Source organism: Pseudochaenichthys georgianus, chromosome 4 (assembly GCF_902827115.2).
Source record: "Pseudochaenichthys georgianus chromosome 4, fPseGeo1.2, whole genome shotgun sequence".
In the NCBI taxonomy this organism is placed as follows: Eukaryota; Metazoa; Chordata; class Actinopteri; order Perciformes; family Channichthyidae; genus Pseudochaenichthys; species Pseudochaenichthys georgianus.
This window is the reverse complement of record NC_047506.1, coordinates 29,124,247-29,151,685: the sequence shown is the minus strand read 5'-3', so window position 1 is coordinate 29,151,685 and position 27,439 is coordinate 29,124,247. Positions and strand designations below refer to the sequence as shown.

The 27,439-nt window shown below is 41.7% G+C and overlaps 1 pseudogene; it reads right to left on the bottom strand.

Annotated features, from left to right (window-relative positions):
• Positions 1–27,439, bottom strand: part of LOC117445217 (BMP/retinoic acid-inducible neural-specific protein 3-like) — a 69,128-nt pseudogene that overhangs the window by 33,723 nt on the left and 7,966 nt on the right.

Below are 27,439 nucleotides of genomic sequence, written 5' to 3'. Positions count from 1 at the left end.
TTGCATTACACACAATCCACGTTGTAGAAATGCGTGTGTGCACCACGACAAAGGAGCCTCATTCACTTTACATTGGGGTTGTTTGCGTGGTGCCGACACGCAAATGTAACAAAGTTCGTGACTCCACCACGTATTGTGGTGTTAAGGAGTCGTGGTGGAGTCACGCATTCTGGTGAGATCAGGTTGGAAAAAGACCAGGGGCAGCCAAGGATTACAAGAAATAACGGCCATCGGCGAGAAATGGAGGTATGGTGTGAGGAGAACCAGTGGAGAACAGGGCAGCTGTCTTGGTGAGTGACTGGTGTTCCGGATTAACTGGTTTCTCGATCAACTGGTTTACAGAGGTGGGGCACAGTTTAACCTGGGCGGATCCCATTTTTCCCTAGGCGGATCGCAGTTTACCACAGCTGAAGACTTCTCCACGCTGCTTTCAAACTGAGTAAACAACGTGTGCTTCACTTGGAGGCTGTCTGAAGGTGTACACAGGTCTCAGATGGACTTGGTATCACATTAAGAACGATATTCAGTAATTAGTCTGGCAACAATAGCTGGTTTAAATGATTTATTGGAGTTTGCAATGTTTTGAACAGACATCCCCAGTCAACTCGTTTTTCTTTTTGTAGTCCTCGCTGTTCGTGTCCGGATATCACCAACGTAACCACAACATCACACACTGGTACTGAATGTGCATCAAAGTCTTCCGACCGAGCCAAATATACCAACATATTTATGTAAACGACAGAAGAAGCGGTCGAAATGTGTATTTCAGTCAAAGGCCACGCCCCCCACCTCTGTAAACCAGCGGATTGGGCAGAGAACGAGTCCGAGAAAGTTGCTCCCCCATGTGACGTAATATGACGCGTTTGACGTATGACGTTAGAAAAAAGCAGATTTTAGTAGCAGAGCTCAAAACGGCTCCTTTCCCTCTGAATTCATGCCCTTATGTCTTGTATAAAATATCAAATTCTGCATTAACTTTTTTAATTGTAATTTTCAGGCAAGGTTAAGCATAAATCTATTAAAAAAAAAACCTGCAAGTTGCTCTTTAAGTGTCAGACCTCTAGCCATCCTGTCGATTATGTTGGTCTGTTCAGAATAAAAAGGAGAGGGATTTGGCAATTGCACCAAGTAAGCTCAATAAACCTTCTTAAGACAAACCTATCTGTAGCCAACAAAGATATCAAGCAACTAAATAGAAATTAAAATGTAGTGATCATGTGCTTTGATGTTCAAGATGGAAATGGCCAAATCATCAAAATCAAGGCTTTAAAACAGTAGTCAACAAATCAATTGGTGACATCACAATGATGACATCCTCATCTGATATAGCAACCCAGTCTCATGGCATTTCGTGTTCACCAACACGATTTTTAATCTATTGATTCGTGTTCACCAACACGATTTCCCCCTTTTTTTCGTGTTGCACAGCACGATTTTAAAAGCAATGTATTTCTATTGGTAATGTGTTTCGTGCCTGCAGCACGTCTTTTTCTCCGGTCGGGTCGTGGAAGACTGTGTGGTTCATAAAAACATGTTCTTACTCAATATCAAGCCACAATTATTGCTTTTATCTTAAATCGTATAATTTCTGACTTTTGTTGACGTCTGTGAGGAAAAGAAATGGGGCTTAGAGCCTCAGGATACTGAAATCTGTATTTTTTAAATATTTTTTTCCTTCTAATTTGTTATTCTTTTCAAAATAACACACTGTTATTTACTCACCAATAACACACAATTATCCTTGATTTATTTATTGGTTTAATTCCATAATCTCGGGCTTTTTTGGCGTCCGTCAGGAACTGAATTTCAAAATAAAACTAACCGGAAACAGACGTAGTTATTTAGAGCGATTACCCAAGATCCTCAGCTATGGTTTAAGCTCGCTGATTGGATGTTTTAGCCGCAATACATGCTGGGATTTGGTGTTTATATTATATGAAATCCGGAAAATATCTTAAAAGAATAAAATAATACTTAATTCCGAGTGCTCTTGCTTTTCTCTTTGAAAGTCATCACATAACGGCATTGTAATACACGGTTCGGCTGCATTACATATTACAGATCTGCCGTAGTTCTTTATTTATAGAGCCCTGATGAGAAGACCTTTGGAAAAACTGAAGAAATGCCGCCGAAACTATAGGTTACTTACGTAACCCCAGAGTTCAGAGTAACATGAAGTGAGATGTCTCACTATGGGATGTGCCTCAACGCGTATGCAAACAGAAGCATCAATCTCATTACGCCAATCCTGATTGGCTGGTGATCTTGACGTCTACGTCAGGGAATCCCCCCACCCTTTAAGTAGCTTGCGCTACGTCGCAGCGTCATTCAAAATAAGCACCTCTTCTCGCTTTGCCTTAGCAAGAAGGGCCGTCTGGTGAGACATCTCACTTCATGTTACTCTGAGGCCTGGGGTTACGTAAGTAACCTATAGTTCTCATTCATAACACTCCGTTTGATGTCTCACTATGGGATATTGAAACTCCTGTATTGCTAGACATGCTTATCTCGAAAATCACCAAAACAACCAGAACGTAATAGGTAGAACCATGTCTCAACACGGGGCCCAGCACTGCGCGGGCCACACTTGGAGCAGAGACATCTAGCCTGTAAAAGCGGACAAAAGTGAGCGGTGAGGACCAGCTCGCTGCTACACAAATGTCTTGGATGGAAACACCCTTGAACAAATCCCAGGATGTAGCCAGTCCACGAGTAGAATGAGCATGCAGGCCCGTTGGTGCATGCAAACCCTGACTCGTATAAGCCAGAGCAATCGATGAGGGTTAGCCCAGGATACAAAGAGTTGGTCATTGCATCGAAACTCTTTTGACCTGTCCATATAGGTGCGTAAAGCACGGACTGGGCACAGCAAATTCGGCCGCTGTTCCTCAGAGGAACACAGTGGCGGAGGAAATGCCTCAATGTCAATGGGGGTACATGAGCCAACCACCTTAGGTACAAAGGCAGGGTTGGGCTTCAGCAACACTCTCGTTTGCCCCGGGGAAAACTGAGTGCATGAAGGATGTACAGAGAGCGCATGAATGTCACTGACTCGCTTGGCAGATGCCAGAGCCAGTAACAACACTGTCTTCAGTGACAGGTGTTTCATGTAAGCTTCTTCCAGGGGTTCAAATGGAGGTTGAGTGAGCCCATCTAAAATCACTGCCAAGTCCCATAAGGGCACCAGTGACCTGGACACAGGGAGGAGCCTGCGAGCCCCTTTCATAAAACGTCAGACCAAGGGATGTTGGCTAGCCGTCTTTCCCTCAAAGCCCACATGGCACGCAGCAATAGCAGCCAGGTACACTTTGATCGTAGAGAAAGCTCTGTGTTTATCAATCAGGTCCTGTAGAAATGATTGAATCACCCCGACAGGACATTGACAAGAGATGTGTCCATTTTGAAGGCACCACTCCTCAAACACCCTCCACTTACAGTCATAGAGGGACCTGGTGGAGGAAGCTCTTGCACTCTGAATAGTGTTTATCACCTTCTGAGGGAGTCCCACTGTATTCAGGTTATACCACTCACGGGCCAGGCCCATAGTGCCAAGCACTCTGGGTGTGGGTGAAAAATCATCCCCTCCGCCTGAGACAGTATGTCCCTGCGTAGCGGGAGCTGCCACGGCTGCCTGCACAGCAGCTGATATATCTCCGCCAGCCAGTACATTGCAGGCCAGTGTGGAGCTATTAGGATCAGTGTGTGGCGTTGTTCTCTCACTCTGGCCAGAGTTGGGGGTATCAGAGCCAGGGGTGGGAACGTGTACAGAAGGACCGGAGGCCAAACGTGCGCAAGCGCGTCCACGCCTAACGGTGCGTTGAAATCGCGCATTGAAAAGAACAGCTGACATTGAGCGTTTTCTTTTGATGCGAACAGATCCACCGCGGCCCGGCTGTAACGCACCCACAGCTGACTCGCAATTATTGGATGTAGAGTCCAGTCTGCATATAGTGGTGCACCTCTGGACAGCAGATCTGCCCCGAGGTTCATCACTCCTGGTACGTGCGTCGCTCTCAGCGAGAGGAGACGTCCGCAGCTCCATAAGATACTTAACATTGCAAAAATCAGGCATATCTTGCCTCAAAACGATGCAGAGAAACTAGTCCATGCATTTGTTACTTCTAGGCTGGATTATTGTAACTCTTTATTATCAGGGAGTACCAAGAAGTCAATCAAGTCGCTTCAGCTGATTCAAAATGCTGCGGCTCGTGTACTAACCAGAGTTAGGAAAAGGGACCACATTACTCCTGTTCTGGCTGCCTTACACTGGCTCCCTATAGAACACAGGATATAATTTAAAATTCTTCTTCTCGCCTACAAAGCCCTTAATGGGCAGGCGCTATCTTACCTTAAAGAACTCATTATACCCTACTGTCCTACTAGGGCATTGCGTTCCAAGAATGCAGGGTTGTTGGTTGTTCCTAGAATCTCTAAAAGTACAATGTGAGCCAGAGCCTTTTCTTATCAAGCTCCACATTTGTGGAATCAGCTTCCAGTTTGTGTTCGGGCGGCAGACACCCTATCCGTTTTTAAGAGTGCGCTTAAGACCTTCCTTTTTGATAAAGCTTATAGTTAGGGCTGATTAGATTCAGCCCCTAGTTTTGCTGATATAGGCTTAGTTTGTCGGGGAAAAACTTACTTCTTCCTTCTCTCTGTCTATACCCGTGTACACTCATGTTCCGATTAACCCAGCTTCCCCAAATGTCTTTCTTTTTTGTGTCTATATACGCTGGGATCCGGAGTCAGGGATGATCCTGCGGTCCTGTGTCCTGGATCGCGAGTGCTGGATCTTGAGTCGTGGCTGTGGTCCTGGATCATAGGTCCTGGATGGATATCCTCGTGGATTCATCTTCCTATTATACACACATGCATTTCCAAACATTTGGACTACCTATGTTGCAAATGTATTATCTTTTCAATTTACACACGGCATCTATTGCACGTCTGTCCGTCCTGGGAGAGGGATCCCTCCTCTGTTGCTCTCCCTGAGGTTTCTCCCATTTTTCCCTTTAAACTGGGTTTTCTTTGGAAGTTTTTCCTTGTACGATGTGAGGGTCTAAGGACAGAGGGTGTCGTATTGTCATACTGATATTCTGTACACACTGTGAAGACCACTGAGACAAATGTAACATTTGTGATATTGGGCTATATAAATAAACATTGATTGATTGATGATTGAAGATCAGTTTGCGTGCCAGCATGTGTAACTGGAGAGAACGCAAACCCCCTTGGCGGTTTATATACGATATTGTGGTCGTGTTGTCTGTCCTCACGAGGACATGATGTCCTCTGAGAAAAGGCAGAAAGCGTTTCAGGGTGAGGAACACCGCTAAAAACTCCAGATAATGTATGTGTGACCATTGGAGGTCTCTGCTCCAGAGACCCCTCACAGGTCGACCTTCGTATATACCCCCCCAGCCCGTCAGACATGCGCCTGTGGTGACCACCTTCCGCGATAGGACAGCACCCATAGGCACGTCCCGTACTAGAAAAGTCGGGTGCAGCCAGTGGCATAGTGCTATTATGCATTTCATAGTGACCATCACTCTCCGCGCGCAATGACGCATGGGGTCCAGTCTGAGGGCAGCTACCCAGCGCTGAAACTCCCTCATGTGTAAGCGTCCCAGTCATACCACCAGGATGGCTGACGCCATGAGCCCCAGTAACCGCAGACATGATCTGAAGAGAACATATTTGCGTGGCTGGAAATGAGCGAGGCAAGCCCTGAAGGCTTTCACTCTCTCTGCTGACAGGTGGGCTGTAAAGGGCACCGAATCCAGGCGTAGGCCCAGGAAGAGTACAGTCTGGGCTGGGGAAAACATGCTCTTTTCTGTGTTTATTACGAAACCCAGGTTGAGCAGGTGTTTTACGAGGACATTCGTCTGCGTAATAGCCTCTTGCTCCGACTGTGCGAGAAGGAGCCAATCGTCCAGATAAGTTGCCAGGCGAATTCCCTGTTGTCTTAACGGGGCTATCGCGGCTTCCGTACACCGTACACATACTTGTGGGCTGAGAGACAGACCGAAGGGAAGTACTCTGTACTCGTAACAGACACCCTGAAAGGCGAACCTCAGATATTTCCTGTGTGGATAATATACTGAGATGTGGAAATACGCGTCTTTCAGGTCGACTGATGTGAACCAATCATTTTGGCGCACGAGACGCAACAGAGATGTGTGAGTGAGCATTCTGAATTTGTATCTTTTGAGATATTTGTTGAGAGCCCTCAAATCTAGTATAGGCCGAATCCCGTTCCCAAACGGGGAGGGAACGAGGAAATACTTGGAATAAAAGTCGCTCTGACTCTGTTCGGAGGGTATTATAGATATAGCCTTCTTGTCTAGTAGTGAGAGAATCTCTTGCTCCAGAATATGGGCCGACTCTCCCCGGGCTTGCGAATGCAGAATGCCCGAAAAGTGAGGGGGGGTGACAGCGAATTGGAGTCTGTAACCCTGTGCTATTGTCTTGAAAACCCAAGCAGAATCTGTGAGCATCCTCCACTTTTTGCTTCTCAAAGCGAGTGGAGATGTCACATCCCTGTTGTCTGCCCTCTGTGTCTTTATTTGTTGTGTTATGGGGCCCTCTAGTGTCTGAACACGGTGGTACCCCAGGTTGACAACCCCGGTCAACACTGCGCATGCGCGTGGCGGTGATGCCTTCACAGCCCCGTCCGTCGTCCGCCTTCTGAGAGAGGTAGCAGCCACTCTTAGAAGGGGGGTAGACGTCAGACTGTTTATTGTTTTTCTTTTCATTTGTATTGACTGCGCCCTTGGCTTTAAGCCTGGAAACGACAGTGAACAATTATTTATTAAGAGACAATAGTTATGACATGTGTTTGTGTGACTTAAACGAGCAGCGGAGCTTGCTGTCGTTGATGTTAAGTCCATTTCCCTCATGGCGCGAACATGAGGATGACGTTCTGACATCACTCGAGGCGGCGTGAAGATGGGGGCATGGTTGCACCCCGGAAACACATGAGCATCTAACACTGGAACGTGTTCTGGAGCTGGAGAACAGGGAACTTCCAGCTCTTTTATCGAGGAGAGGAGAGGAGGATGTCAGGCCGCCCTCTTCTTCTTCCTCGTCTGGTGGCTGAGAAGTCTGGACCGGCTGTGCCTGAGTGGCTGCTACCGGAACCGGAGACTTTCTTGGCCAGCTCGTCTTCGCCTCGTGTCTGGGCTGGAGACCCTGGGCGGGCTGTGGCCTCTGCTGTTTCGGGATCTGGAAATGGGCAGGACGTGAGGCAGCCTGAGCAAAGGACTGCCGCAGGGCCGTTGAAGGCGGCGGCTGGACCCTTCGGGGAAGACAAAGCTGGAGAGCCTTATCCTCCTACTTTTTGGATTCACACCACTGCTGTATCGAAGCTAGAGCGGAGCCAACTATGCCCTCGGGAACAATAGGCATGTCCAAGACTTCCTCTTTTTCCCGGTCTGGAAGGTTTGTCAGGGTAAGCCATCTGGCTCTCTCCTGTACCACCATTATCCCCAGTGCTTTGCCCGTGGCTTGGACTACACAGCACTGCACACGGAGGAAAATGTCCGTGATCGCTACGATTTCGTCCAACACGGCAGGCTCAGGTTTGATCGTCATGTCCTCGCAGAGCTCCGCCTGGTAGGCGGTCAGCAGCGAGGAGACGTTGAGCGCCCTGGTGGACAAAGCTGCGGCTTTATAGGCTCGTTCGGTCATTGCTGACTGGAAGCGGTCTGCCTTTGCCGGTAGCGTGGGGTTCCTGCTCGGTGCCGAAGCCAGCCGCGGTTGGAGGTGAGCTGCCACCAGCGGTTCCATGGGTGGCATGCGGAGCAGGCCGAGCTTCTCCATGCCGACACAGTCCAAAGAGGAGACATCCTGGATTGGGGCCATGTTGCTGAAAGGGCGGTCTCTCCACGAGACCGACACCTCGTCCAGCATCCCCGGAAAGACTGGGAGAAGCTGCTTCTTCATCCTCGCTGCTTGGGGCAAGTGTTTCCCCTCATAGCGAGATCTGGAGGTCTCCTTGGCCACTTCAGGCCAGGGGATGTCCAGCCTTGACGCAGCGTGTTGGCACACGACCTGCAAGTCCATACTGAGGCAGGGCGAAGCTGGTGTGCTTTCGCCCGGTGGAGCGGACATCGCCTCCGGCTTGGCATCCAGGGCAGATGAAACGAAGATGTCATCTTCGTGCTCATCCGAGTCGGATAAGAGGAACTCAGAGGCATCCTCTTCATCCTCCTCCATATAATCCAGCTGTAGGACATCCTCCGCTGGTGGAACCACGGTGAGGTCTAGTTGGGAGCCCCAGCTTGACACAGCGTGGGGCTCCGATTCCGCGGCTACCGCCGTTGTTGAGCCCCAGCTTGACACAGCGCGGGGCTCAATCTACGCGGCGGTCGCTACCATGTCCCGATTGCCGGCCGGCGAATCAACGGACATGAAGGGGTCCCGTCCCGACAGGCTAGCTTGGCGCGCTAGCCGTCGGCGGAGGCTCTTGATGGTGAAGCGGGCACAATGCCCGCACGAACCAGGGGTATCGATAGCTTCCTGGGCGTGTTCCAGCCCAAGGCAGGACGAGCAGACCTGCTGTGAGTCCGTGCCCGAGATCTTAAACCCGCAGCCTCCGAGCCGAGCCTCCGAGCCGAGCCTCCGAGCCTCCGACTCCTCTGGTGTGAGGGAGAGAAGGGTCCATCCTTGTTTGCCGGGGTGTCGGCGCGGAGGGACAAGCTAGTAACAGGTATGTTACAGAAAAAAAATAATCCAACCTTATCGTTATTCCGAAAGGGGTAGATTTTTCTTTAAAAAATATTAACTGGTGTGTTACTAACTTTCTTATCTCCGTCTCCTCTGGTGTGAGGGAGAGAAGAGTCCGTCCCCGCTCGCCGTGGTGTCGACGCGGAGGGATAAACTAGCAACAGGTATGTTACTGTTTGAAGAAAATCAAACCTTACCGTTATTTCGAAAGAAAAACGGCGGGGCAGATTACAATATTAACTGGTGTGTTAATATTTGTTCAATTCTTCTGCAAAGCAAAAAAAGTAACGGGCAAGCGCCCGTCGACCGTTAAGCTAGCCCGGCTACTGATATTAGAGATGTACTCTGAAGCGAGAAGAGGTGTTTGAATGACGCTGCGACGTAGCGCAAGTTACTTAAAGGGTGGGTGGATTCACTGACGTAGACGTCAAGATCACCAGCCAATCAGGATTGGCGTAATGAGATTGATGCTTCTGTTTGCATACGCGTTGAGGTGCATCCCATAGTGAGACATCGAATGGAGTGTTATGAATGAGAACTGAATACTTGACGTGGATCATAAATATATCAACAATTAAACATCTTCAATTTCTCTTCACACAATACGTCTCCTTGCAGTATCAACACTAATTCGGCTGACTTTTACATTTGATCTAATTCATATATAGGTTATATTTACACCATAATGGTGCACAGCTGATTTAAAAGGACTTGTAGTTTGTAAAGATATTATTGATTTTCTTTGAATGAAAGAATGTAAATACTGAGTCTGAAATAGTATAGCAATATGCTGTAAAATTATGTGAAAACATGAATAACACTACACATCTTCAGATGTTGTACATACATAAGTGTCCTACACTAATAATACAAAGTTATTATGGCTGTGTGTACCTTGTGTGCACTGCCTAGTGGTTAAAGCACGTTATTGAATTATTGTTTTTTTGTGTTATATTTGATTATAAAAATATTAAGAGTACGTACTTTCATAGGGGGAAAGTAGAAGGTCTGTAATAGAAATATAGAATATAAAATAAGTGATCTCTACAATAAAACAGTTTAGTGCAGGATGTACAAAGATATTGATAGGAGGAGGTGCAAAACATAAACATGAATTAACCTTTATTTAAACATTAAATAACAGATAAAGGTCTTCTTTTAAATAAGAAAAAAACTTTGGGGGTATCTATCTACAGATAAATATTAAGCCTGACAAAGTACTTAACGTCTAATATATTGCTTTCCTGCAATGTTAACTATGTTGAAGCACTTATTTTAACTGATATTATACATATGAATGAATGTATGTAGATAGTATAAGAAATGTGCAGAATATGACAGTGTAATGGTGGAGGTACACACACATATTGATAGATGTCTTGTAATGCGCTGTTGAGGAACCTGTGACCCAAGTTTTTCATTCATTGCATAACTACACCGTAGTTGCGTATATGTGACCCGCTCTATCGAAATCAGTCGGAAGTCGCAACGGCTCATTTCAGAATAAACGTGGATTTACGTAAAAACAAAAGGGACGAAGACAAGCACCTCTCACTCGCAATCTGCTCTTCCAGCAGCGCCGCCCCCCCTCCCTCCAGCTGAAATTATAAACGTAAGAGTATAGTAATCATAGATAACATGGCAGGGTCCGTTACAGTTTGTTTTCATCTGATTTAAATCAAACAAAGTCTTGGCTTTCAGAATATTAAACTTGTTTCAGCAAATTCAGATGATAAATATAACTTTGAAGCTTGTAACGGCATAATTACAAGCGGAGAACGGAGTAATTTAACATCACAGCAGGCATAACAACAGCCGGTGTTTCTCGTGAGGGTTTTCCCCGGGAGAAAAATATGTGCTGCAGGCACGAAACACATAACCAGTAGAAATACATTGCTTTTAAAATCGTGCTGTGCAACACGAAAAAAAGGGGAACATCGTGTTGGTGCACACAAAATGCCATGAGACTGGGTTGGATATAGGGTGTGAACCCTTCTTAAAGTAGTTTGAAAAGTTGAAACTTTTCAATATAAATAACACTGCCATTCAAATTTCACACCGCTTTGTACTGTGTATTCAAATAGACTGACTTTCTCTCAGCACCCCCAACTCCTACTGACATCCCTTCTAAAAAATATGAAGTTCTGCTCCTGGAGTGGAGTGCACCAGCTGGGCGTAACTCTACGTCCGACGTAGAACCGAAGGTTAAGACCAAACTAAAGTTATGACTAGTGCACCACTTAGACTTAAGCCCTGTATGCGTTGCTCCCGGGTGTAACTTTTACGCCTAGTATGGAGCAGGCGTAAATCGGAAAGACAGACTAGTATCCATAGTAACGTAAAACAGGCAAGAAAGATATTAACGATGTCAGGGCGTCTTGTTTACATGTTTAACAATGAAAGGGCATTAAGAAGAGTCTCAATTTCTCCTTCTCCAGCTCAATTTTTTCGTGTTCCGCTCTCAATTTGACGGTCTCCTCTTCCACACGAACGATTTCTTTCTCCGTCAGTTCCCGCTGTAGCTCTGACAAATCCCTCTTTCTCTTTCGGGGTGTGGCAATTTGGGATTCCCCTTGAGTCATCGCTGCTGTGTGGGTGTGGGAATTCCCTCTTCTCTGCGGTCCTCTGTGTCTGTAAAATGGTAAAATGGCGTTGCTTGGCAACAATTACTGTTTTGCGTGTATTCACGTGGACGCGCATCTTAAGACCAGGCGCAGCTACGCCCGAGACTAGTCAGGCTTGGTGCACTCGGTGTAAATTTGAATCACTTCGTCGGACGTAGCTAAGCCCGACGTTAGAGTTAAGCCCTACTTTTTTACGCCCAGCTGGTGCACTCCACTCCTGAAGACCCGAAACTACAAAACTGCTACCGCTGTCAGTGAGTAAACGAAACATTAGGTGAGGTCTTAGAGTGCATTCACGATGAAAGGTTCATAAATCAAAAATAAAGTAGCTCTGTTCTAGATAAAGGGTTGAGTCTGCTTTATGTCCCTTAAAGTTATGTATTATTAATCTGCGGCATTATGATTTTCTGAATATGAAGCAGGCTAGAGTGTCCGCTAAGTGCCTATTGATAGGTTGCCAACTGCATCCAGTAATTGTTAGTAAGCAGTAAGTACTTGGCAGGTACTGACCGCTCTGGAGTCTGTTTTTCTTAATTTGTTCTGATACTTATGCACAGAAGGGAGCACATGTACCATAATTATCTCGAAAACACAAGAATATTAACAGAAAACAGAAAGAACAAGTGTTGTATTTAATGTACAGAACATTTATTCATTTTCAACATTCAACATTGTCTTATGTATGGACCAAGGAGCATCAATAGCTTCCCACAGAACAATTAACAAAGCTATAAAACTACAGAACGACAATGTGAACTTGACTGTCTTCATTAGGGATGCAGGTTTGCATTTATAGTCAAACAATATGAGATAGTAAACATCCCATAATACTATGTGATCATCATAATGTTTTATATAAACTCCAGTGTCATGCAGGTCAGCAACTCACTATCTTCAATGTTCGTAATATTTGCTAGTTAAAAAATATGAATAGTTGTACATGTATAGTGAGTGAATATAAAGAGGGAGAAAAACAGTGGACCCTGATTGGTCGCTTGAATCGCTTGTCTCATTAAAATCAGCTAAACCTGCTGATTGTAGGGTTCCATTTCAAATGCTTAATACTGGCCATTATGTATTGGATTATTTAGTGAATGAGCAAATCAAGATAATTTACCAATGTTTTTAAAAATGCAATTATTACATGTATCCACTGAAACATAATCTCATTGAACGCATTAAACAGATGGGGGGGAAATCCAACAATAGGGTTGGCAAATGAGCACATGATTTTGTGAATGTTTAATTGTTTGTTTTTGTGTTTGATTCAGATCAAGCTTTTTACCTTGATGGCAGTGGAGGCGATCTGGATGTGGTGCAGCTTGTGGAGGGTGCTCTCCCGGTCGATGAAGTAGGAGGCCGCCAGCTGGTGCAGAGCCTCCAGGGTCACAGCGGTGCCGTTGGATTCGCTCACTTCAGATGTCCGACTCAACTTCCGCTTGTCCACAAAGATCATTAATGACTCTTCCCCTATGAATACACACACAGTCAAATAAGCACACTTCATTAATGACTCATCCCCTGTGAACATGCATAAAGTGGTGTAGTGGTAAACATTAACCCATTCACACCTGCCAACGTTAATTATACAGTCCCATAGGCAAGTTAGCCCTGTCTGACGGTTGTATACTGTGTTCTACATTGTGTTAATTTGGTGATTCCTCTGCAGCTAGAGTGCAATTGAGATGCTTCATGGAACAAGTCTCTCAATGCTAACAGAGCAGAATGTATTGACAAACAGTAGACAGACTGAGATCAATGTTAAAATCCTTTCTAACAGCATGAGGTTTTATGGGGATTTTAATTGTGAGAGGCTTTAGAGTGAACATACAGTACATTACCACTGGGGATAGATATAACATTGAATTGTTTTCCACAATAATTTGAAAGACAATCTCAAATATAATAACTGTTTTCTATTAGTGAGTCTTTGAAACTTTTAACAACAATGTTTTTTCCAATCATAATGAAGTTACAATAGTAATACTTGTCTTAATTGTATTGTAATAATATTGTTTATTTAAAAACCTTTGTTATAAATATGAAACATTTTTAAATTAATCAGACGTCCAACTCAAGTTGAATGATTAATAATTATTACCAGGCATCACTTATTTCAACACATAATAATGTTTAAATAAGCTTTATTAATCACCTTTAATACACTTGCACCATGCTCCTAAGATAAAACATTTAAAAAATATAAACTCTATATCCATTAACACTGCCTACTGGTCATATTGGAGGTTATATAAGGCCATGCTTCCGCGGCTTTACTTCTCTCTATTTGTTTGCAACACATGACGTACAGGATTGTCTTGCCAATCTATTTTAAATATGGTTGGTATATATCATGGTTCACTAGAGACAAAGATGAAAAGAGCCAGCAGAGAAGTTGGGAGGAAATAGATAACCACGGGGGCTCTGCAGCACAAAGTCTAGCCAAATTACATCTATTGTTATGGAATCGGGGGATCGACTAACATTCTTGTTTAACAACTCCAAACATAGATTTTACATCTTTAATCAGATATTATGAGCCCAAAAACAAAGGCTCAACAAACAATCCGACAGTCACAGCTGAGACCACTCTTTGGCAAATATTTTGCTGTTTGAGCATTCAAACTTCCAACAAATAGATCTTTCTGGGAATTCATCACCATTTCAAAAAGCTCAATGCCTATAGTAAATATACCAAAAGTATGATCTGAGACAAGGTCCAAAATATAGATAAAATGATCAATATTCAGGATAAATAGAGGAATAAATACATTCCGAACAAAAAAAAAGAAGTCACTTTAGCCCTTTCCTAATTGGGGTTCAGTTTAGTAGTTAGTAGCTTGGTTCTTGAATTTGAATTTACTGCTACATGAATATTAAGTTGAAAGAAAGGTTTGGATAGAAGATGTCCAGAGGTCTCCTTTGATGGCCACTCCTACAATCAATACCACACATTTGATTTAAAAAGTAAACTTTAATTTGCTTGTAACCTGATATTATTACGTTTATTTTCACACATTTTAGCACAGTTTCCCAGTATTTGTTTGTAATAATAACTTTCTTTGTCTTTGAGTTACCGTGATCGTTGGAGGAGGTTGCTTCATGGTTCAGAAAAATGCGTGGGTGAGAGCTAAATTGGAAGATAACCACATGCTTCTACAGTATGTGAAAGGGGGGATTTTGGTTTTGTCAGTGTCCTTTTGTATTTTGATAATTGTAATCAATCAATCAATGTCTATTTATATAGCCCAATATCACAAATGTTACATTTGTCTCAGTGGACTTCACAGTTTGTACAGAATATCAGTATGACAATACGACACCCACTGGAAAAACTTCCAAAGAAACCCCCACAGTTTAAAGGGGAAAATGGGAGAAACCTCAGGGAGCAACAGAGGAGGGATCCCACTCCCAGGATGGAAGGACGTGCAATAGATGCTGTGTGTAAATCGAAGAGATAATACATTTTACAGCGTAGGTAGTCCAAATGTTTGGAAATGCATCGGTCTATAATAAGAAGATTAATCCACAAGGATTTCAACAATCCTGTGGGAGCCATCAGGGAAGTAGTATGATGAGAGTCAGGCAGGACCGCAATGACCACTTGTTTACTATTTGGTTTAGTCATATGTTCCATTTGCGTCATTGTGGCACGTAAGTTTGTTCGGTTAACACCTGTTAAATGCTTTTACATTTATTCAAGTTATTTTCTGTTTACCTCTTGTATAGGCCTAGTTATACATCTGTATATAAAGATTATTGGTTTATAATGCGTTTTGTTTTTGTTGGGTAAATACAAACAAAAAAAGTTTCTACATCTCATGTGTCCTGTTGCATTTCTGCTTGACTCCCAGACATCTCCTTAGTATAAACAATGGTATACACCAGGGGTGCCCAATACGTTGATCGCACAGGTAGTGTGGGTAGGTCGCATGGCATTGAAAAAAAAAAAGATTTAATTTGTTTCCCTTTTTTTTAAGTTAGCCTTACTATAGCTGTAGGAGCCATATGTTAAAATGTATAGTTTTATATATTTGAATATTATAATCCTTTGTTGTTAGCGCTATCGCTATCATATCATTTATTTGAACCAGCCGTGTGAAATTGACGTTATAGACGACCGCAGCTGTTTGTGATTACGAAACGTTATAGCCGACGGCAGCTGCTGGTGATTGTGTGTGTGTGTGTGAGAAGGAGAAAGAAGCACATAGCAACATAGTTTTTGACCTGAAAAATATGTGTTTGTATTTGATACCTTTTTGTATAAGTAAAGAGTCAAACAAACTATCCTGAGACGTATCTTGTCCGAGTCAAGCTTAACCTGTGAATCAAATGTTGGATTACTGGAACTACATTAACATTTGCCACTTGATTGATGTACAGGTAAGCCAGTCTGAGATCTCATATGTTCTAACACGCAGTTCACCATGCATGGGCTGCAAATCACAGACGAGTTGATTACCTATTAGCCTTCCAATTTATACAATTCTACTAAAGAAAGGGTATAACAATTACCAAAAATGTATTGAGTTGTATTGTGCCATACGGGTTCATGCAGTTATGAGGGGGCCTCACCTCCGCATCTGAAACTATAATGCGCTAATGCGGTGCAATTAGTGTAAGCGTGCCACAGTATATCCGCCGCTGCGAGATTTCCGGTGCTCGTAGTCCCCCCCCCCCGGTCGCGACACAGATTGGGCAGTACCTACCCTCTAGGTAGATCATGTGGACTTGGTCATATTAAAAGTAGCACCCAAGCTGAAAAAGTGTGGGCACCCCTGGTATACACAGTATGGCAACATTGATTTTCATTGACTATTGAATTTAGACCCTGGTTCCTCAAGTTGAAATACACGTAAAGTTAATCAAATCATTAAAAAGGTTCCTGGAAGTTATCCGGTTACGGATGGGCCACATGTCCATCCTGGCTTTAGGCCACATGGATTTCTCCATCACGTAAAGGTTGGTCAATTAATAAAACAACAAACAATCAAAGAGAACAACAAGCTGTTTATTTACCTCCCAGTGTAGCAGAGAGCAGGAAGTGGGTTCCGTATTTCCTGATAATGTTGTCAGTGATGGAGCTGAGACTGGGCCTTCTGCCCAACTGCCTAATGGTCTGGAGGAACTCGGGGTCCAGTGGCAAGGAAAAGCCATTGTTCTCTTGTCTCTCCAGGGCCAAGCTGTTCACCTTCCAGCGGCCAAATTCCCTGCAATATCACAAAAACACATGCTAAGAATGAGCACACAAAACATGAAAGCTGCATGCAGGCGCAGAAACCACATCCAAATGGACAATGGAAAAACAAATGTGCACCAAGAGTCACTGAATAATTGTTTTCTGCTTCTTCATTTTGTAAAATTGGTGACCTATTGGGATTTTGAAGTGGACAAGTATTTCGTTTTATATCCACAAACCATCTACAATACAATCTACAGTTACAACATATTACAACCTTTGTCCTTAGTCCTTTACAGAGGCTAAGGAAAAACTCCGGGAAATCTGCACAAACTCAAAGTGAATCTTATGTACTTGACTTTAGAACATAAATAGGTTTCTGTTTTACCACAGCGCCTAATATGGGTCACATAAGAGGAAAAAGTGATTGTGCTATTTGTTTTAAATTGGTGGAGAAACAACGCTTTTGTCAGTGATGTAAAGCAATTGTCAAGGCTGGATGGCGAAATACCATAGGGATTAAAATTGTGGACAATTACGCTACATTAATAAACTCATACAAATGTCCTTATAGCTGTATATAAGTGTATTTAAGTGTTACAACTATATGTTATGGTCCTTTGTATACTGCTTTTTATTATACTTAGTATCTGGACTTCAAGTTAAGGTTTTTACTGATGACAGGTCTCATGCCATTTGTACCTCCGGCTCTGAGAATTGCTTTGCAAGATAGCGGAAAACATTGTGTTAGTCCTGCAATTTTGAATAATTGCGTAATCTTTTTTCATCTTGATACACAAATGGAGACGCTGTTACTGGACGGGCTATAATCACGGATGGAGTCATGCTGTTTTCAGGGCCTCTTTTGGTAGGAACAGGCTTCATCTGAAGTCGTTTCATATTCAGCCTGGCCTTGGAGCATGCCAGCTTCCTTTATCTACCAATTGCAGGCAGAGTTTTGCTGCTTGATTCAAATGCAGCTGTCAATGAATATGGTTCTACTCGCACCTAGCAGGCGAGAAATTGAAGACCTTTCAATCAATTTTTGGTTGTTGGTGGACTCGTCTTTTGGGAAAAGAAGAATAATCTATCATGGATGTGAGTTTGGATGTGTTTTTGTGAAGCTGTGAAAGCATGCCATGTTAGGTCAAAGCAAAGGCTGAAACACAAATGCTCTCCTCAATATTTGTACATCTACCCTCATGTTTGGAATGACGTGTTGTCTGTTAAAAGAATACCAACGTACAAATGAGAAAAGCAAACATTTTAAAATCCAATCTAAAAGCAGGTAAGAAAATACTGAAGGATGCAGTTACCAAATTTATTTGTAGTCCTGTGACCAAAAACTTAACAAAAACATGTTCGGATTGAATACAGAAAGAAGTAAATATATTCGATGTTAACTGAACAATAGCTATGAATTTGAGCACTTGAAAAAAGACAATGAAACAATTGGTTCAGACTTGATAACAGTCATTTTAAAGAGAATCAACTAATTATTAATTAAATTCATTCAACACTCGTCCATTCAAACATTCATTTATAATACACTTGATTTGATTATACATAGATACAGTCTGGTAGATAAGTTAGAGTGTAGAAATGGCAAAGAAAATGGTATGTCCTGAGCTCCTCCAACAATGCAACATAGTTATATAAGACATAAACAATAAAACAAAAACAAAAAGGAAGTGTGCAAGAAGTATTACACGTAAAATATAATATGATAAATACAAGAACAGATTGTTAAATTAAATAGTGTGCAGTAAGATTAAATAAAATATGGTTTATTACAGTGATAACTATTTAGATAAATAAATTGTAAGATGGCAACAGCTGTCCCTGAGTCTGGTGTTTTTTGCCAGACGGCAGCAGACAAAACAGTTACTGTATAAGTGAGACAAATAAAATTAGTCAGGTGTTAATCTATATGTTTGACGTTACAATATATATCACATCCAACCTGATTCAATCTATTTTTGGACACTAATGAGATCACTTATTTTTGAAATGTTTGACTACTGTGAAACTATTAGTGCTAACAAAGGATAACGTGTTGCCAAACAAGAAATAAATCATGCTGACATGGCTTCATTTGGAGTTTCTGTCTACTGAATGAGTGATTGATGTGTAAACTCTGGTTTGGTCTTCACCAACTTCTTAGAAATATATCTGGCCTTTTTTTTCTAAATGTTCCACTTCTTTTAGCAGTTAATTTTGTCTGTCTGCTGTTTGTTGTTGGGCAGGTAGCTTACAGGGGATTTATCTGGGCTTGTTTGCTGAACACAGCTGTCTGCTGCTGCTGCAAACAGGATTGATGAGGGCACTGAGACAGAACAATACAGTACTCACGCTGTAGGAAAAAAAACAACAACAATGAGCTAAAAGAAGCAAAAAAACACTACTTTGTGTGTGTGCATTTTACCCAATTATAATAATACAACTATATATGACCATCAAATATACAAATTATAAATACAATTATAAGCCTACCAACCAGTATTACTAAAAAAGCTAAATATATATTTTATCTCGGTTCACTGGCTGTCCTCAGGTCATGACATGAGGTGATTAATGTAATCACATTTGGGCATTTCTCCTCTAATGTGTGCAAAAAAAGGTTGTTTTTATATTATATGGAGACAGTATTGTATTTTGGAGCATGAGGTGAGAGGTGATATAATGTAGTTCTGACTCCATAAAGGGAGCCTCCTCCTCATCTGTCTGCTGTTATAGTTGTTTTATTTCAATATGTGGAACCGCCTTTCTTTTAGTTTTTTGATGACCAGCAGGTTGAGGAGACTCTTGGTTCAGTTCCTGGAAGGTTATGGCTTTGTGATGATTGATTCTTTAAAAGTTTAATATGAGGGGAGTATTGGCCAAGTTTTGCCCTTCAGGCATTGTATGTTTTATCTTGCTGAACATGCAGGATGTTCTATGACATGCAGGAAGTTTCACTGCCATAGAGACGTCTAATCTCTAAAATTGGATATTGTTTTTTTTTTTTATTTGAAATGTCCAATTTCATATTTCTTCTAATTGCATAGAAAGGTCTTCCTGCTTTTTTCTCTTTGATCTTGAGTGGCCAAGGTGAAGCTTTCTTTATACATGTCTCTTTCTAATGCATGCAACCCCCAACACGGCCCAGACACACACCAACCCCCTCATGCAAAGACACTTGCCCACACACATGCACATTCACACACCCTGCAGCTGCAAACATCTAAACAAAGCTGCCCTTGCTGCAACAACTTTGCTTTCTCCCAGAATATCACAGAGCCCCCTTTGGGAGCTGGCCAGCTGCCAATCAATTTCTCACCAATAACAATGACCCCCAGAGAAAAATACAAAGCAGAAAACAGCTCATCAAGGCCTATTTCATGTCTGGATTTCTCGATAACGAGCATCCATTAGTGTTTCCCTCCGTCCGCCGGGACTGGCTGAAGAAGGGAGCAGCGCAGAGATGAAGAGGGAGAACTTAACTGTGATCGACACACTGCCTCGCTGTGCTGCTCCCTGATGGACATTTATGAACTTCACTGGAGGATACAGCACCCACACACATACACATCTGTGGATGAAGACCTCCATTTTGCCTCACCTCCTGCATCCTACGCACATACACACTATGGCTACACAATACAGTACTGGAAATCTTTTTTCTTATCCCCATTGAGATGACCACTTCGCAAATTCATGACACTTATCTTTAGTTAGTTGCAAAAAGGGACACAGTTCAAATGTGCACTCAACAATTTAACTATCATCTGTTTTTTTTCTCTTCAAGCCTTTTGGGTTTCAGTTCAATGTTGAATGAAATGAATAATGTTGCTGTATTTTTGCATTATATTCAAACCAGCAGCATGAACTGAATACACTTCTTTATCTGCTTATATATCTCAAATATTATAGTTATTGGTGTTAATGTTGAACGTTTAATATTATAAGATTTATTATTTTCATCATATTTTACACCCCTCACACACAACACAAAAATGGATGTGCCTGTTTATTTCACCCTGAACTCCTCTCAGTGAGATGCCGATAGACTGACATAGTCAATCAGACACGCGCGCGCACACACACGCGGCTTTTTTTTCACCCGTAGCTCGGTGCAGCAGGGGGCTCGCTGCACATCTACCTGTCAGCCCCCCCTCCGAGCGAGCGGGAGCGCCGTGCAGCAGGATGTGAGGAGCTTACAGGGGCAGCGATCAGAGCGTTGGAATGGTACGCTACTACCTGTCCATCACAGCCTAGGTGTCTCAGATCCATCAGAACGTAAAGGCTGCCTGAGGGTGCCGCTTGGTAACAAACCAATTCATAACAAATCAGGGAATCAACCCGGCGGATAAGCTGATGAAGTCGAAACACGCTATCATGCATAGCAATCCAGGTTGTGGTAGAGCACAGTGTGGTACTGAGCAGGCTATGGGAGCGTGTGCTACTGCTAAAGTTATCTCCAAGGTTGAGGAAATCTGGAAATTATCGTTCAAAAATGTTTAATTAAAAAGAGTGCACAAGCAAAATCAATTTTACGGCAGCAATACAAAATATATCTTATCTTATAGCAGCCTTTTGTCATTTAGTTCCAACATTTTAGAGGATAATAAACAGAATGTATAACATTGTTTTCCTCATGTGTTTAAGCACCTCCTTTTGAATGTTCTACTGTAACTATGTGATACTGTATGTCACATGAACAATAACACTGGTGCTGACCTACATACACTATTGTTTAGATCACCCTTGATGTCATTATTCTTTGTGAAAAAGACCTAAGGGAACGTCTATAAAAAGGCCTTCTGCAGGGTGAGAGGCTGACCCCCTGTTAATAAAATACCCACAAGCTATGTTGCTTCTGTTTTACAATGCAGTTAAATGATAGAAATGCACACAGGACCAAACCATGTATTTCAGACTTGGGGCAAAATAGCATGAAGGTAAAGTAATGCATGGTCAATTTAAAATTCCTTTAGAGAGATGTTCATATGAAGTAGTATACTGTGGCTCTCTTCACAAAACAGACACAGGTCAGAAAAAACAAACTCGAGAAACGAGAGAGTTGACCGCAGAATCGCTGTATAGTTTAAATCTCCTAACAATGTTGTCCATTTTAGACATAGGCTTATTATATTTACAGCCCTTAATAACATTAATTTTCTGGGCTCAATATGTGTCTTGGCCGTTTTCGTTGTGATCGCTAAATTAAATGTAAACATTGAATGCATGTGCATGAGAGCAAAATGTATAAATATGAGCGTTAAAATATATGAATATGAGAGCAAAATGTATACATATGTGAGTGACAATATATGAATGTGTGCATTGAAATATGATAATATGAGAGCAAAATGTATGAATGTGTGAGTGTAAATATATATGTGTGTGAGAGTGAAAATATATGTATGTAAAAGGAGAACGTATGTGCGTGTGAGGACCAGTATGAAGTACGGCCTGTACGGCCCCTCATAAGAAACAACATACACTTACGCATATTGGTGAAACATATAAAACAAAACTGTATTAAATAATGCCATATTTTAGCAACTTTTAATATTACATGAAATAAAGTCTTTATTTATTGAATTTAACTATGAAATGAATTATGTTATTCTTTTTAAATAAGGCAACATTGTTACGTCATTTACAAGTAGTGTGTTCCTCTTAGCCTGAACAATTATTTGGCCCATTTATAAACTTCACAGAACAAAGAGATATACCACTAAACATGGGGGGAAATCATATATGAAATAAATACATAACCCAAAGCTCTGTATCAATGTGCACAGAATATTGAAACCTACTCACATTTCCGGTGTCTCTTGTGTAACGTATAAACTGTCCAATTGATCCTCTCCGATAAGCATTTGTGCAAATGTTACCATTAGATTACCAGTAGATTAGTTTTGAATGTAAGAATAATATATCATTTAAGGTTAAAATCCCTCCTCGGCTGTTAATTAGTGTAGCATGAATGAGCTCTGTGATCCTTCTGTTGCTGCTGTCTCAATCATGCTAATGTGTCGAGCTCCAATGCATTCTCATTTTAACTAGAGCAAAAATATGCAGAGTTGTCTTCGCAGGTGTTCGGGATATTATGTTACTGACTGCGAGCTGATTACCTCTGAATACAGTTTTCTTCCATCTGTCATGTCCTCGCTGTTTCACTCAAATACGGTATAATGACTGTACAGCAGTTAGGTCCAGATCAATGCTCTACATATCAAAAACTCTGAGTTTGAAGCATGATCAATAAAGCAAATGCACAATATTTACATACTGGCGAAACTGTGGATGGCAAAAAAGGCCTATCTTTTCTTTTTTGTTTTCATATTTTATTCATGCACATTTACTTGAGCCATATCAGTGGTTTAGAGGGGTGGAAGTTAATTAAATTACCCGACTGACTCAGAAAATACTAATTTCACACTGACTTCACTCAGAATTGGGCCTTTAGCCTTTATTTGTACTCAATAATCTGTTTACATGCAGAAACAGACAACCCAGTCTCCTAGGAATTATGTTTTATATGTACTTTAGATTTTACCATTTAGTTTATGACAGGTCGCTGATAATTATCCTCAGTGAAGAAGTTTACATTGATTTTACAAATCGTAAAAATGTAACACACAAAACTGTGTGACATCATCTTGAGTCCCATATACATTAAGTACATTGAGTATAGGCAACAAAAGCTATTTAGGGTTTTGGTTGCATGCTGAATAAACTATTTATCCAGTTGCTGTTGTATGTCATGGTGGACTTTTATCAATATTCAACCACAGTTTCCTTACATTTTAGAAAAAGCTCTGAATGCCCAAACAAAACTATGCATATACATGCAATGTCAAAGATCTGAAATGTTAAGAATGAATATTTTGCGTCTCTCAAATAATGGAATAACGTACTTTCTAGGAGAGAAGGTTGAACCAGATCATCTACATGAACTGCTAAAACACTGGTTTGCAGTTGGAGTTATTTCAGATGTAATCAAAGCTCCGGGAACACTTAAATCAGTTCAAGTAAATAAAAATGCATCAACAATTGGATCTAAAAATCACTGTGAAAAGAAAGACAAAAATCACACCTCATTTACTGTACCTTTTATAGAAAAAAATGTTCTCATCATAAAAAGGCCTCAAAACAAGAGTGTGTGTGTGTGTGTGTGTGTGTGTGTGTGTGTGTGTGTGTGTGTGTGTGTGTGTGTGTGTGTGTGTGTGTGTGTGTGTGTGTGTGTGTGTGTGTGTGTGTGTGTGTGTGTGTGTGTGTGTGTGTGTGTGTGTGTGTGTGTGTTTGTAGCTGCGTTACCCCAGATACCAAAATAACCGGTTGTGCAAAACAGTTGGTTGATTCAAGACTCAATGTTATTTCAAGGACCTCCCCAAAGAGAATTGCACAAAATGGGTCCTTCATGCTTCATTCAGGATGATAAACCAAATAAAAAAAATGTGAAAGACCTTGCAAGCAAACTGTAACTGCTATGCTGGATTCAATGTTCTTATTATTTTTCACAGTTCGTTTTTTCCCTACTCTATGTTCAATCTGATGTGACATTGATCCTTCTCAATATGCATGCACCAGCAAGATATACAGGATTATAGAAATTAGAAATGACAAATAAGGAGGCTTTTCATTGGTGCAACATCAAAATAAATTCTATGCATGCCAGTTGCATGTTGGATATTTTCATGAAAGGCACCTTTAGAGGCAATTTTGTTAATTGAGCTTATGATGATCACAAGTGGAGAATCAAATCAGAATGAAAGTAAGATGAGTGGAGAAAATATGAAGAGTCTTGTCATTTTATAATCTACCCAGCATGGAAAGATATGCAACGAAAGCCAGATCAACACGAAAGAAGAGAGTGTAATGATGTCCTTATTAGCCGCTGGTTTGGGAAGGCTACAAAAAATCGACTCCAACGGTTCCCAACATCAAACAAACATCAGACCATTAATCTGTGAAAATCCTATTACACCTGCTGAGAGGTCCTATAAACAAGAACCCTTACTGTTCCCTGCTGATTTCACTTTTTCTTGCCTTTGATGCTACGTAGGGTTCAAGTATGCATTTCAATGGCTTGATTACCACGTAAGACTGTGACCATTGCTACAGACATTTGAAAGCTCATGTTGAGGATAAGGATACAGTGCATTGGGGGATGTTTAATGGTTTTAAAAGCAAATATAGATATGCTGAGGGACTGAAGTAGATTTTCTTTATAGAAGTACTTTATAGAATAGCTGTCAAATAAACTCTATGAAGACACTGTAATGCATGTATATACTTTTGTGTCTTTAGCGTCATACATAAACATTAGACTTTCAAATGATTGTAATGAAATAATATTCATAGGTGGACTAAAGAGGCAATGGAAATGTTTAAAAAAAAAAAAATCAGGAAACGCCATGCTTGCCTGTCAACACTTACAATGATAACAAGAGCCATAAATTCACTGCTCCAGCCAAGAAATAGTCAGGTGCATAACTCACGATGAAACCAAAGCTTGTCTTTATAAAATAATGCATTAATTAGTGAGCTACCGAGGTACCGCTATAATGATTTATTTGGAAAGATCCATGCTAGCGAGTCCCTGCCTACAAGCATTATGCTAAATTGAGCTTATTACTTAATGGCTGGATCTAGAATACAGATGTGAAATACTATCGATCTGCTCAGCTTACTCCATGGAAAAAAAAGAAAGACAAGTATTTATTTAAAGGACTGGGTTGAGTGTATAAGATAGAAAAACATCTAAATGTCTCTGAGAAGCAAAAGTACGCCAAAAACCTCCTTTTCAAACAACATGATTGGGCACACTCATTGACGCACAGGCACAAGCTTGTCAGGAAAACATAATTGGAGCATACTTTATTGGGATAAATATAAATCATCTTTGAGGTTGCACATTTCTTCATGGGATGACTATGGAAGTAATTAAATGAACACAAACAATCTGTGTTTTTCAAATTATGAAGTTAACTGTCACAGAAGTTTAGGCAAAGCGTTGAAGTCAAGCTTTAGGCCCCAACCACACAAGGACGAAAACGGCTAAACGCATAGGATTAACGCAAACACAATCGCAAAAAAGCTTCCGTCTACACGCAATATTGACTGGATAGTGTCTGTCCACACGAGACCGCTCCGTTTAGCTCCAACCGCTGGAGAATCTGCAGTACATATGCAGGAGCCTGTACGTGGCGCTGTAACTTCCTCCACAAAAGCAGCGAAGAAGCATGGTTGTCATGGTTGCCCTTCTGTTTATTCTGCACGGTGGGGGCCGAGGGAACCGGGCAGAGTGTTTCGCCAGTCAACGTGTATTAAAGTCTAAATCTTCCGGACAAAATTATAAAAGTGCCGGTCAAAGGTCTTCTTTGTTATTTTTTGAGCTTTAAAACAAATGAATAACGAATCTATAGAATATAATAATAAAATACATGGAGCCTCTCTTTTTCCTCCCTCTCTTCGGACAGCGTCAGTGTCTGTTTCATGCAGCAGCTGATCCAGTAATCAGTGACCCGGCCGACAGTAAAAATAAACATATTTATAACTAGTTTAGGTAGTTTGAGAGGTGTCTCCGTCCTGTCAGATTAGACTTCACTCGCGTTTAGGTCCATATCGAGAGAAAGATAAATAATCTGAATTCAGTGTGCAGTTTACTTTGACGCGGGGGTGAGCAGCAGAGGTGGGGAGAGGCGGGGCTATTGCCTCATCATTATCAGAAAATGATCTTATAGGGCGTACACACGGAGCCGTTGGACCCCCCAGAGCGTTGTGTGTGCCGTTCTATCCACCTTGGGACCCGTTATCGTTTCCGCAGTTGTTTATGTCAGAGAATATTTTAATCCGATCTCTTTGTGTCTAGAGGTTCTCAGCTTTTCTGAGAAACTGTTAAATTACAAAGATATGCTTTTCGTTAAGTCGCCTATGCTCCTGCCTGTAACTTGAGGAGGACACAGGTCAAGAGGTCCTCTGCCTTCCTGTGGGTGAGAAGTTTGGCCCATGTGAGTTTGTAATACAAACGGGTCTTTGTTCCAATGTCTGGTAATGATTAATGTAGGAAAGGCGGGCTTTTTAGGTCCCTCCTTTATGGATATACAGATCTATGTTTCTACTTTATGTCTTCAGAGTTTGCTTGGTTGGCTCACATGAAAGTGTGATATACTTTGTGATCTCTCCGGCCGTATTATACTCTCAATAAATAACAGTGTTTGACTAAAGCCGCTCCAGCTTCCATCCTTTCCTGAGCCTTGACTCTGCATTGCTGCACAGAAGTTTCCATCACAGTTTAGTGCCGTATTCGGTCTTCCTCGTCTGGCCGAACGGTCTATATGATACTAAACAGTAACGCAAACGACCGTTTTCGTCCTCGTGTGGCCGGGGCCTTAATTAGATGATCAGCATCAGCTGCTTCATGCATGCTTTACCATCAGTGGCTCATTAATTAACTGATTGGCTACAACATTATTTGAAACGTCCAATAATACAGTATGAGTAGATTGTTTTACACAGTGGTACGCAGAATCAGATTGTTTTCACTATTAACTCTAACAACTCCTTTTACGGTATATTTTGTTAATATTGACACTACTATTGTAATGTGTGTGTGTGGCCTGGTTTCCGAAAATTATCTTCAAAAAACTTTATAGAGATAATTCCAATAATACTATATCCTATTAATGGTCACTTACTTGACTTGAATGGGTTTGACTGAAATGATTTCCTGCTTTCCCAACATAACCATCTTTACAACATTTTAAATGAACCCTAGTATATAATGGTGACTACTGAATCTCTTTTTGTCTGCCTGTTGGCAAAGATTTAACATCTACAGTTTTATTGGAAGAAAAGAAAAGACAACAATCTTACCATTGAATCGTATTATAGCCCACTGAGGCCTTTCAAACTTAAG